Raw genomic sequence first — 12,384 nt, forward strand, 5'->3', positions numbered from 1 at the left:
TTCACAATGAAAGGAGAGGCTCTATGGAAATCACAGCAACTTTCCATTGTCTGTACACTTCCTGAAATGCCAAGTTCTTTTCTTCCTTCTTTCTCCAGATGTCTTCTGTTTAAATCATATACTTGTCTCTTCTTCTGAAACCCTCCTCTCATCTGAGGTCAATTAGCATCTAAGTTCTTAGCCCAAGGATAAAAGAGAAGCCAGTGGACTTGGAAAGTTATCTGCCTACAGCCTATGTGTTTTCAAAGTCATCCGACAAATACTTGAGCCCCTACTTTGTGCTCTGAGACAGGTGCTGGGGGCCCAAGAAGGAGACTCCATTGGTGCTCTTCCAGGCTAACAGAGGAAAGAAGAGGAGAAAGGAACAGATACAGGAAAGTCGATGAGGGGGAGATCAGGGAAGGGGAAGGTCCTAATCTCATGGAGGAGGAGGAGATTTGCTGGCCAAAGGGTATTTCACTTTCCCCCTGAAGGAGGAGGAAGAGTCAATAAAAAGGGGAAAGGAGCTGCCAGGCAGGGGAAAGCTGGTCCAAAAGTCCAGAACAAAAGAGACTTTGGTGAATTTGAGGATCTGAAAGAGGTTAAGAACTGTTGGAGTGTAGGCTAGAGAGAGATAATGTCTTGAAATGAAGCAAGGGAGGAAAACAGACACCAGATAGAGGAGGGGCTTTTCACAGAACTCTCTCAAAGTGTCCACAATATTTCCAACTTGACCTGTGGATATATTCTTCAGTACTAAAAGAGCTCTTTCCCAGCTTTTTAAATTGTATATCAGAATTTTTCACTAAGTAGTCAAAACTCAACATTTGTTGAGCGCCTACTAGGGTGCCAGGCATGGTACTAGGTCATGGAAGAAAAACATTGATAACCAGTGGCTCTCTTAGTAAGGAGCTAAAAAAATAATGTTCTTTTTAAAACACCAAATATTAACCACAACAAATATATCCAAGCATCAAGAGATAAAGGGTACCCGCGTGGTTTAGTCAGTAGAGTGTTTGACTCTTGAGTTTGGCTCGGGTCATGATCCCAGGATTGTGGGATCAAGCCCTGTGTGATTCTCTCTGTGTCTTCCTCTCCTTTTGCCCCTCTCCTCCACTCTCATGATCTTTCTCTCAAAAAAAGAAAAAGAAAAAAAAGGAATGAACAAAAAATTAAAGGCTAAAAAAAACCCCTACATCAATTCCTTTAGACTAAATTAAAAAACATTTTTTTTTTAATTTTGAGAGAGAGTGAGCATGCCTGCAAGCAGGGGAGGGGCAGAGAGAGAGAGAGAGAGAGAGAGAGAGAGAGAGAATTCCAAGCAGGCTCCACACTGGCAGCACAGAGCCTGATGAGGGGCTCAAACTCACAAACTATGAGACCATGACCTGAGCTGAAATCAAGAGTTGGATGCTTCACGAACTGAACCTCCCAGGTGCCCCTAGACTAAATTTTAAAAGAATAGGATACTTAACGCTACAGGTAATATGGTAAATCTAAGGCAATAGGGTTCTAATTCCTTTGATAGAATGCTTATTTTTAAAAATTGAGATATAATTGACATATATGTGTTTCTGGTATAAAACATAATTTGATATTTGTATATATTATGAAATGATCACCACAATAAGTGTAATTAACATATACCATCACAGTTACAAATTTTTTTTTTGTGGTAAACATTTCTAAGATCTACTCTCTTAGTAAGTTTCAAATATACAATATGGTATTATTAATTACAGTCACCATGTTAAACATTACATCCCTAGGATTTCTGTATCTTTTGACTGGAAATTTGTACCTTTCGACCCACTTCACCCATTTCACCCACCCCTCACCTTTGTCAAACATCAAACTGTTCTCTGTATTTACAAGCTTGGTTTTGTTTTTTGGCTTTTTGGTGGGGGGTTGACAGAATGTTTGAAAATTAAGAATATAAGAAGAGGGGGACCTGGGTGGGGCTCAGTTGGTTAACTGAGCAGGGGTGAGACCTGATCGGATTTGCCTTTGGGGAAGAGGCTGCTATCCCATAAACCCTGCTACTTGTAGTCCATGGACCAGCAGCGGGGCAGCACCTGGGAGCGTAGTTAGACGTGTAGAATCTCAGCCCCATCCGGACCTGTTGAATCGGAATCTGCATATTAACAATATCCCCGGGTGATCTGTATGCACATCCAAATAGGAACAGCGCTGGCACCAATTATAGACCCGTGGACAGATGGAGGAGAAGAATGTGTGGTTACTTATGGAGGCTTCTTGGAGGTGGCACCTGGCAATGAAAGGCAGTTGCCATTTGGGAAGAAATGAGATCTTTTGTCTACAACCATGTTTCTCAAACTTGGCTGCAGTGTGGAATCGCAGTGTGGGTATTTTGAAAAGTATTGATTCCTGGGGCCCCTGGCTGGCTCAGTTGGTAGAGCATGTGACCCTTGCTCTCAGGGTTGTGAGTTCAAGTCCCAAATTGGGCGTGGAGTCTACTTAGAAAACAAACAACAAAAAAAGGGGGTGCCTGGGTGTCTCAGTTGGTTGAGCATCTGACTATGGCTCAGGTCATGATCTCACGGTTCGTGTTTGAGCCCCACATTGGACTTGTTGCTGTCAGCACAGAGCTTTGGATCCTCTGTCACTCTCTCGCGCTGCCCCTCCCCCACTTGCACTATCTCTCTCTCTCAAAAATAAATAAAACATTAAAAAGAATAAAAGTAAATAAAGATGAAGACCCTGAGGTTTAACATAAAGAAATAAATAAAAAGTGTTGATTCCTGCCTCCGCACCCCAGAGATTCTGACTTCATGGAGACCAAAACTCAAAAGCGGGGATTTTACAGAGCTCCCCAGGTGATTCAAATTTGCAGCTAAGCTAGTGAACGACTGCGCCCTTCGCCCTATTTAACATACAATGGACTATACCTGGATGAGGCAACGGTACACAGTGGTCAGGTGCTTCCAGTGCAGGACCAGCAGCTCCTGTTTAGGTGTTTGGAGGGTGGGATGCGTGGCAAGGGGAGAGGAGGTTAGGACCTGGACCCCTCCTGTCCTTCCTGTGCCCTTCCGGGTCCGCGCGCCACACCTTTTCACGCTCCTCACACGGATGTGTGGATTCTGCTTCCCCCTAGTGGCGGTTTTCTAGTATGACACCGCTGTCTCCGGTTTCCTACAAATCCTGCGTTCCTGACAAACCCGAAAGCCTCCAGGTGTGCTGTCTATGGGTGGGAAATCCTAGGAATTGTGCCCAGGGAGCAGCTGGACAGTGACTTCAAGAGTTGCTTCTTCACAGGAAAGCTCGGGGAGTTCTTTTTTTTAAATGAGGCTTCATTCCTTGTTGTTGTTGTTTTTAGTGTTTATTTATTTTTGGGAGAGACAGCGTGAGGAGGGGAGGGGCGGGGGGGGGGGGTGGAGGATCTGAAGCGAGCTCTGTGCTGACAGCAGTGAGCCCGATTCCGGGCTTGAACTCATGAACCATGAGATCATGACCTGAGCTGAAGTCAGACGCTCAACCGACTGAGCCACCCAGGCGCCCCAGGGAGTTCTTTTTCTGTTTTGTTTCGTTTGTTTTTATTTTTGAGCGAGAGAGAGTGTGAGCAGGGGGAAGGGCAGAGAGAGGGGCCACAGAGGACCCATGCTGACAGCAGAGGACCCAATGCGGGGCTCGAACTCATGAACCATGGGATCATGATCTGAGCCAGCTGAAATCAGACACCCAACCGACTGAGACACTCAGGTGCCCCACGGGAGTTCTGTGTCTCTGGCCAAGCACTGGTCTGACACGGGGCTGTGACTGGAGCCTAAGTGGCTTCCTGTGCTTGGGGTTTAGGGAAATTCACCTTATCAGCCAGTGGCAAGTGCCTATGACATCAAGCATCAGGAAGCCCGGAGGTATAAGGTAACATTCTTCTACAAAGCACAGCCAGCCCTTATCCGTCTCTGTGTGGCAAGGATGTGTCTTTGCTGAATTATCACATTTAATATGAACCCAAGCCTGGCAGGTGTTACGATCCCCATCTTATGGACAAGGAAACAAGCCCACGGAGCGTCAGTAACCTGCTCCAGGCCATACACCTTGCATGTGGCAGATGCAGACTCTGAACCCATGCCGGTAGGACTACACCATCGGTCCCAGCTGCTCCCATGTCCCCTGCGTGGAGGGGGGACCCCGGACGTCTTGCTTGCCCAAAGATTTGCACTGTGGCTTCAGCCTGAACCCCATTTGAGTTCAGAGGGTCCCTCCAGGCACCTGCAGCTCCTTTTTCTCCCTATGATGCGCGGACTCCTGTACTTCCCTCTGCAGGGCAGCCCCTGGGAGCCCCCCATTTGGCGGGGGGACACCCTTGCCCTGTTCTGGCAGAAAGCCTCTCCCTGCAGCCGACTCTGGGGTGGGGAGGATCAGGCCGTATTACGAAGAGCGTCTCCCTTTGACCTGGCTTCCCCCTTCTTTTCTCCCCTGAAGCTTCCTGCTTCTCCACTCGGTCCTCACTGCGAGTGCTTCTGCAGCTCTGGTGTGGGTCAGAATCACCAGGGGGAGCTGGTTGGAATGCAGACTCCTAGGCTCCAGCCCCAAAGACTCTGATTCAGGGGACTCACAAGTGGGGCCTGGGAGTCTGCATTTTTTAAAATTCCGAACCCTGTGGATTCTGATGCGGGTGGTCCTCATAGCTTACTCTGAGAGCATGCAACACACATGCCAGTAAGATTGGTGGGCCCCACATCAAAAGCAGAAATGAAGGCCCATACTATATGTTTAAGTATTTAGAAGTTAGGAATCAAGCTCCCAAATGGTGAAATACACCTTCACAAATACCTGGCAGGCTGGGATTCCTGCAGTCTGGAGTTCCCAGCCGGAAGGTTGACAGCACAGGGGGAGCTGACCCCAGCCCCTAGCACCCCCCCCCCTTCTCTTCCCACCTCTGGTTCTGACTGACCCTTTCTGTGCCCTGTAGAATCTGCTACTCAAGCCAGAGGACACCCTGCTTCACATCCAAGCCCAAGCCACCTTCTTCCCACCCCATAAACAGCTTATCTTGACCCCCTGACCGGCTAGGAGATGGACCCTGCGGAGACAGTCTGCTTTAGCTCTGGAGGCAGGAATTCTAGGGTTCTAGGTCCTCAGGGCATGACCTAGATGGGGGAGGGGAGCTCCAGGTACACAGCTGCATGTCCCCACCGGCTGCTGCACCCTTGGGACGGTGCGACCAGAGGATGAGGTGAGCGGAGCCATCTAAACCAATGCTCCTCACCTTTTTTTTTTAAGTTTGTTTATTTATTTTGAGAGATTGAGAATCAGAGAGAGAGGGAGAGAGAGAATCCCAAGCAGGCTCTGAGCCGTCAGCGCAGAGCCTGGTGTGGGGCTGGATTCTACGAACCGTGAGAACGTGACCTGAGCCGAAATCAAGAGCCAGATGCTTAACCGGCTGAGCCCCCCGGGTGCCCCTGTGCTCCTCAAATTTTAATGTGAGGAGGAATCACCTGGGATCTGAAGATTTGGAATCAGTAGGTCTGGGGCACAGACCAAAATTCTGTGTTTCTAACAGCCTCCGGGCAAAGCCAGCATTGCTTGGTTTACAGGCCACACTTAGAACAGGGCAGCTCTAGGGCAGTGTGGGCAAGGTTTCTCTGTACAGGGCTAGGGGGTCAATCTTTCAGATTTGTGAGCTACACGGACTCTGTGCAAATCCTCAGCTCTTCTGGCAAAGCACAATGCAGCCAGGCCCAGACAAAACGTAAATGAATGAGCAGGGTCATGTTCCAATAAAACCATACTTATGGGTACTGAAATTTGAATTTCATGTAATTTGCCTACGACACAAAGCATTCTTCTTTTGATTCTTTCAGCCCAAAATATAAAAACTATTCTTAGCTCATAGGCCAAACAGAAACAGATAGTGGGTCAGACTTGGCCCCAAATCTCTAAAAGATAAGGATGTTGTAACGTAACCCCAACACCAACATCATACCTAAAAATAATCAGCAATAATTATTTAACAGTCAGATACCTTTTAAATATTTGAATTTCTAATTGTCTCATAAAGATAGGTTCACCGCCATTTAAAAATTTTGTTTTACTCAGTTAACAGTGCAATGTTGGTTTCAGGAGTAGAATTCAGTGATCCATCACTTAGTACAACACCCAGTGCTCATCACAACAAGTGCCCTCCTTAGTAGCCATCCCCCAACTAGTCCATCCCTCAGCCAGCTCCCTCCAGCAGCCCTCAGTTTGTACAGAGAACAAACTGTCTCCTGTGGTTTCTTTCTCTTCTCTCCACCCACTTCCCATATGTTCATCTGTTTTGTTTCTTAAATTCCACATATGAATGAAATCATATGGTATTTGTCTTTCTCTGACTTATTTCACTTAGCATAATAACCACCACCACTCTTTTTAAAAATGTTTATTTATTTACTTATTTAAGAGAGAGAGAAAGAGACAGCAAAAGTGAGCAGGGGAGGGGCAGAGAGAGAAGGGAACAGAGGACCCAAAGCAGGCTCTGCTCTGACAGCAGGGAGCCTGACGTGGGGCTTGAACTCATGAACTGCGAGATTACGACCTGAGCAGAAGTCAGATGCTCTACTGACTGAGCCACTCAGGCACTCCATAGCCACCATCATTCTCAAATACAGAATCCCTGTCCCATCTGTCCTTTTACTTGACTCCTCGTCCCCCATAGTAACTCTGCGTCTCAGACCCGGTACATGTGGTCATACTACATTTCACCAGTAGATGGCACTAATAATCACGACATTTGCTGACTTCCCTTGGCATTTGCACAAGAGAAAACATCATTTGTATGCAATTTGCAATTACAGGTGAATATATATATGAACACAAAAAAATTGAAAATAGGCTGTTTGCTCCGTGTAACGTGTTCAACCTCAATACATCCCAATTCCGAGGAAAAATTATTGATGTCAAACAAATTTTCAATTTGTTTTCAATGAAGAGAGTATGGGAAGCCCTTTGCTCAACATTGAGGTTTATCTCTACTATGTCAACATTTTCAGTGTTAAATCATCGAGGCCACTTATGTTTGTATGTTCTTCTGTTTAAGAAAATAGCAAATTGAATCTGTTTGCACAATTGATCTGTGTGTTGAATACTCATTACAAATGAACTGCCTGAATTGTACTAAGTGTGCCAACCTCTGAACAAAACAGTTTCTTTTCCAAACTTCCTCTAGCATGTTCTGAACAACAAGGAATCAGGATGTGAGATTTGGATGGAATGCATAGGCCCCCTCAGCTAACAGCAGACATGAAATCTTCCTATGTGATCATATAGCAATTTGATTGTTTTCTGTTGACATTTGCCATCATTCTGCCGGTGATCTCCCTTCTTCCTCCCCCCACCACCCTGCGAGAAGCTTAAACTGTTAAAAAGATCTAACTGCTCAATTATGATTAATATTTCATTTTAAGGACACAAACCCCGAATTGTGCCTTTTTTTTTAATTTTGAGAGAGAGAGAGAGAGAGAGAGAGAGAGAGAGAGAGAGAGAGAGAATCCCAAGCAAGCTCTGCATCATCAACACAGAGCCGATGAGGGGCTCAAACTCAACAACCACGAGATCATGATCTGAGCCGAAACCAAGAGTCAGACGATTAACTGACTGAGCCACCCAGGCACCCCCCATATGATGCTATTAATCCTCCCCCTTTCTGTCCTTTCAATATCTTCAGCAAGAACATTTATTGGATACTATAAATGGCCACTTTTGTGGCCAAGCAAGACCTTCTTATTTTCTTGCCCAGCTGGGTCTTTTATTTGAGGTCTCATCTTGTAATTCCCTAGATAGAAATTAAGACATGTTAGGACATCAGCCTGTGTTAAATTTCTAGTGGGTATCACATATGGCCGTTTCTGGCAGATGATACAATAACTCTGCTATTTGTTTGTATATCCTATTCTCCTATATTCAAATTTACACAATACCATAATGGCCTTTCTGCTCTTAAAGTCAAATCCTCTGTCCAGGATAGGCCCTAACTTCGCTCTTGGAAGTTAGTTCTCGCCAGATTTACCCTGAGAACAAGTTCCTTGTAGTAGATCTTCCCACTTACCCTCCCGGATGTTCTGGAATATCTGGGCTCTTCTCCCCCCTGCAGGGCCACTCACTGCCTCTTGGCTGCAGTCCTCTGCCCTGCGTTTCTCAGGCTCTGCCTGTATCGCATCTCCCCTCTTGGTCTCAGCTACCAAACCTTTCCCTACATAAGCTTCTGACTTCACCGGGCAGTTACATTCCACCTAGAAACAAGCACACAATCCTACCCGAGGCATTCAGCCCAGGAACACCTTCCAAGTGTGTTCTGTAAAGAATTCATACATGGGGAATTTCCACACTTCAAAAAGTTTGGGAAGCAATGGGTTTAACAAACTTACTTATTTTTATTATCTTTTTAAGATTTATTTATTTTTGAGAGACAGAGAGAGACAAAGCATGAACAGGGGAGGGGCAGAGAGAGAGGGACACACAGAATCTGGATCAGGCTCCAGGCTCCAAGCTGTCAACACAGAGCCTAAGGTGGGGCTCGAACCCACTAACTGTGAGATCATGACTAGAGCTGAAATCAGATGCTTAACCGACTGAGCCACCCACTCACCTCTGCTTTAACAAATTTAAAGAGCTTTCTTTAATGCAGGACTTTCCAGAGCCTTTGATTTTCTAATAGACATTGCGAGTCCTTTCAGATAGTGAGTAAATATTGAGCATTTTCGAAATTGATTTGATTAAGGAACACCCTCCCCTATATTAGCTCAGGTTGCTACAACAAAATACCACAGACTGAGTGGTTTAAACAGCTGTAACATTTACTTCCCGCAGTTCTGGAAGCTGGGAAGTCCAAAGTCAAGGTGCCAGCAGTTTGGGCTCCTGGTGAAGCCCACGTTGTGGCCTGCAGACCTTGTCTTCTCACTGTGTCCTCACCTGGCAGAGGGAGGAAGCAAGCCTCATCTAAACCTAACTGCTCCCCTTGGCTCTGTCTCCAAGTACCGTCACACTGGGGTTAGGGCTTCAACATTCTGTCCGTAACATCCTCCATCTGTCTCATTGTGTTGTCTGTAGTGTGTTGTATGGAACAAACCCTGGGACACTTACTCCAGTGCAGGCTCTGGAGTCAGACTGCCTGAGTCGGGGAATCAGACAACCCGGTTTCAAGCCCAGCTCCGCGCCCTAGCTGTGGGACTTTGGATGAGTTTCTCCATCTCTGCTTGCCACAGTTTCATCGTCTGATGTGATAAAATGGGGGTAATAATGGTGCATAGCCCCCAGGGTTGTTGTGAGGGTTCAAGGAGTTGAAACATAGCAAGAGAGTGCAGCACAGAGTAAGCATTCAAAAAGGTTAGGTACAATTGTGAAATGTTATTACTGACAATGAATTGTATCATTAAACCATTTATTGTACTGACTATTAGTAAGCATGATTAATAATGAATAACACTTATTATAAGGCAATATTGAATTTCAGTTTAGGGTGAATACTGGATTTTACAGCTGGGTCAGGGGCAAGCCTCTCTTTTAGGTCGCAGGCTCCTAGAGGGCAATGCGGGGCTGAAGAAATCGCGAGAGGGGACGTTGCAAATGTGTGCCAGGAATGTGGAAGTGGTGTGGCTGCGTGTAAGGGAGAAGGGGCTGCCGACCTCGGTGCCAAGGCTCCACGCCAACCGCCACAGCCCTGGCAGGAAGTGGAGCTGTGAGTCTGCAAAGGACAGACCGGCCACACAATGAGGACAGCAGGCCTGCTTGCCACAGTGGTGCTCGTGGTGAGTAACACTGCCTTTCGTGTTGTCTTTGAGCACAGCAGTTACACGTCCACAAGCACCTTATCCAATAACCCTCAAACAGGGAGGCTCCAACACTGTGTTCCCCTGGAGTTTCAAGGGTGCAGGGATTCCTTTATGTAACAAGGCAAGGGATTTGTGCCAGCCAGGAAACCCAAGTGCTCAAAACCTGTTCAACATTTTTGCAGCCAAAGAGCAAGCTGCCAAACATTTTTCTCTCAAAAGAAAACAGGCCACTGAATGAATACTAGTGGGGGAGAGTCCAAGAGAAAAATCAAAGAAGAGAGGGAAGGGATGTCTTAAGAGAATTAAAAAGATGCTGAGTTTAAATTGAGAAGATATTGAACTTGAATATGTTTTAAAACACACACACACAAAGAGAAAAAACAGAATGCAAGCTGATTTTTTAAAGCCAACTAAGAGAAAATTTTACAATCTAAATCAGGGATTCTTTGTTGGGGATCCTGAGATCGGGATGTCTTCCCAAGCAAGGACTTAAAAGGTCAGAATCATGGTCTGAAGCAAGTATGTCTTTGGAGCTCACAATTCAGCTCTCATTGCCTGGCATTGTTGGTGCCTCCCCCCACCCCTAGCCCATTAATGTTTTATTGAAATCTCACTGGATGCATGGTGCCGATCCCCAGATCCTCATTACTTACATAGTCCTTTAGTAGAGTCAGAGTAGAAAATGTTCCAAAGATGTTCTTGTCTTTCCCTAAAGACTCTGTGAGGAGCAACCTGCATGGATCAAAGGGGTTACCATGCAGTGAGCAAAGAGAAGAGCATGCCTTGAAGAGGGAACAGCAAACACAAAGACCTTAAAATGGACTAAGTATGGAGCATTTGAGGCCAGGGTGGCTGGGATACAGTGAGAGAGGGAGGACAGGGAGAATGACAGGAGCTAGTTCAGGTACAGTTTATAGCCAAGTACAAAAGGATGCCTAATTGATGTGTGGAGGAAATGAAAGGAGGGGATCTTGGCAAGTGGAGGATCTTTGACAGATGCACTGAGGGAAGCATCGTGTGTTCTGGAACAGGAGTTTTTGCTGTGAATGATGATCAATGGGAGACAAAGCTGGATAGTTGGGTTGGGACAACTATAACAGCCTAAGGAAGGAATTTGGACTTTACCCAGCTAGTGACCATTAGAGGTTTTTGATTAAAGGACTGATCTTATTTTTATTTTAAAAATGCACTTGCAGCCAGGATGGGTTAGAGTAGAAGAGAGACATCATCCTGCTAAGGAACCAGGAGAACCAAACTGAGCCAAGAGATAAGATGAAGTAGAGAGGAGGTAGCATGTAAGGCAGATACTATCAAGGGCAGATTTACTTGGTCTTCTTGAGGAATTGACCTTTCATCATTATGAGATGACTCTAATCATCTCTAGTAATTCCCTTTGTCTTGAAGCCTTCTTTTTTTTAAAAAAAATTTTTTTTCCAACGTTTATTTATTTTTGGGACAGAGAGAGACAGAGCATGAACGGGGGAGGGGCAGAGAGAGAGGGAGACACAGAATCGGAAACAGGCTCCAGGCTCTGAGCTGTCAGCACAGAGCCCGATGTGGGGCTCAAACTCAGGAACCATGAGATCATGAACTGAGCTGAAGTCAGATTCTTAACCAATTGAGCCACCCAGGTGCCCCAGGGTCTTGTTTGTTTTTTGTTTTTTGTTTTTTTTAAGTCCAGTCTAATAACCTCTGCCTTTAATTGAAATGGTTGTTCCATTTACATTTAATGTAATCACTGATATAGTTGGGTGTAAGTCTGCATCTTGCTGGCGTTTTCTCTCTTTGTTCTATTTTTTGTTCTTCCTTTCCTATCTCCTTTTTAGTTACTTGAATAGATTTTAGTATTCTATTATTTTTTTGAGAGAAAGAAGGAGTGGGGGAGGGGCAGAAAGAGAGGAGAGAGAGAATCCCGAGCAGGCTCCATGTTCAGTGTGGAGCCCAACACTGGGCTCAATCTCACAACCTTCAGATCATGACCTGAGCCAAAATCAAGAGTCAGATGCTTAACTGACTGAGCAACCCAGGTGCCCCAGATTTTAGTATTCTATTCTATCAGCTCTATTGACTTTTTAGCTATACTTCTTGGTGTGTTTTTTTTAATAGTTGTTCTAGGGATTACAGTACATTACACATACATAACTTATTACAGTCTACTTTGAATTTATATCACCTAATGTAAGAATTTTATAAGAGTAGTCCCCTCTCCTGCATCCTTTGTGCTATAGTATTTTTCTTCTGCACAAGTTATAAAGGATGAAATCACTAGATTTCAGAGATGAAGAAAAGGGACAAGTTTAACTCAACTCCTAGGTTCCCAACTTGGGCAGTTGCCTGCAATTCATTGAGAAAAAGGAGCTTAAAAAAAATCATCACTCTGAAAGTATAAATGAGATCATAATTACAGTAACATTTCAAATCTTGATGTTCTGTCCTCTCACCTGTTGGATTACAGAGAGTCTCATATTCTGGGAGCTCCCTCCACTCATGTCTGAGAAGCCCCAGGGGGTGGTTTCTTTCTCTAGAAATTTGCCTCAATGCTCATAGTGTGGGATGTTTTAGGTCAGGGAGATGCATACTCTCCCAATGCATTCTACTCAGTAAAAGGGGTCTCTCAACAAAGATGATGTTT

General features: G+C 45.3%; 1 protein-coding gene and 1 long non-coding RNA gene across 3 annotated transcripts in view; one reads left to right on the plus strand and one right to left on the minus strand.

Moving 5' to 3' along the window:
* The window catches only part of LOC123599330, a 43,387-nt gene extending 40,351 nt beyond the window's left edge, over positions 1-3,036 (minus strand). The window contains exon 1 of the long non-coding RNA XR_006713101.1: positions 2,889-3,036. This is a non-coding gene — a long non-coding RNA (uncharacterized LOC123599330). The remainder of the gene's footprint in view (positions 1-2,888) is intronic.
* The window catches only part of CLDN10 (claudin 10), a 113,866-nt gene that overhangs the window by 29,008 nt on the left and 72,474 nt on the right, over positions 1-12,384 (plus strand). The window lies entirely within an intron of this gene.

Source organism: Leopardus geoffroyi, chromosome A1 (genome assembly GCF_018350155.1).
Source record: "Leopardus geoffroyi isolate Oge1 chromosome A1, O.geoffroyi_Oge1_pat1.0, whole genome shotgun sequence".
Lineage (NCBI taxonomy): Eukaryota > Metazoa > Chordata > Mammalia > Carnivora > Felidae > Leopardus > Leopardus geoffroyi.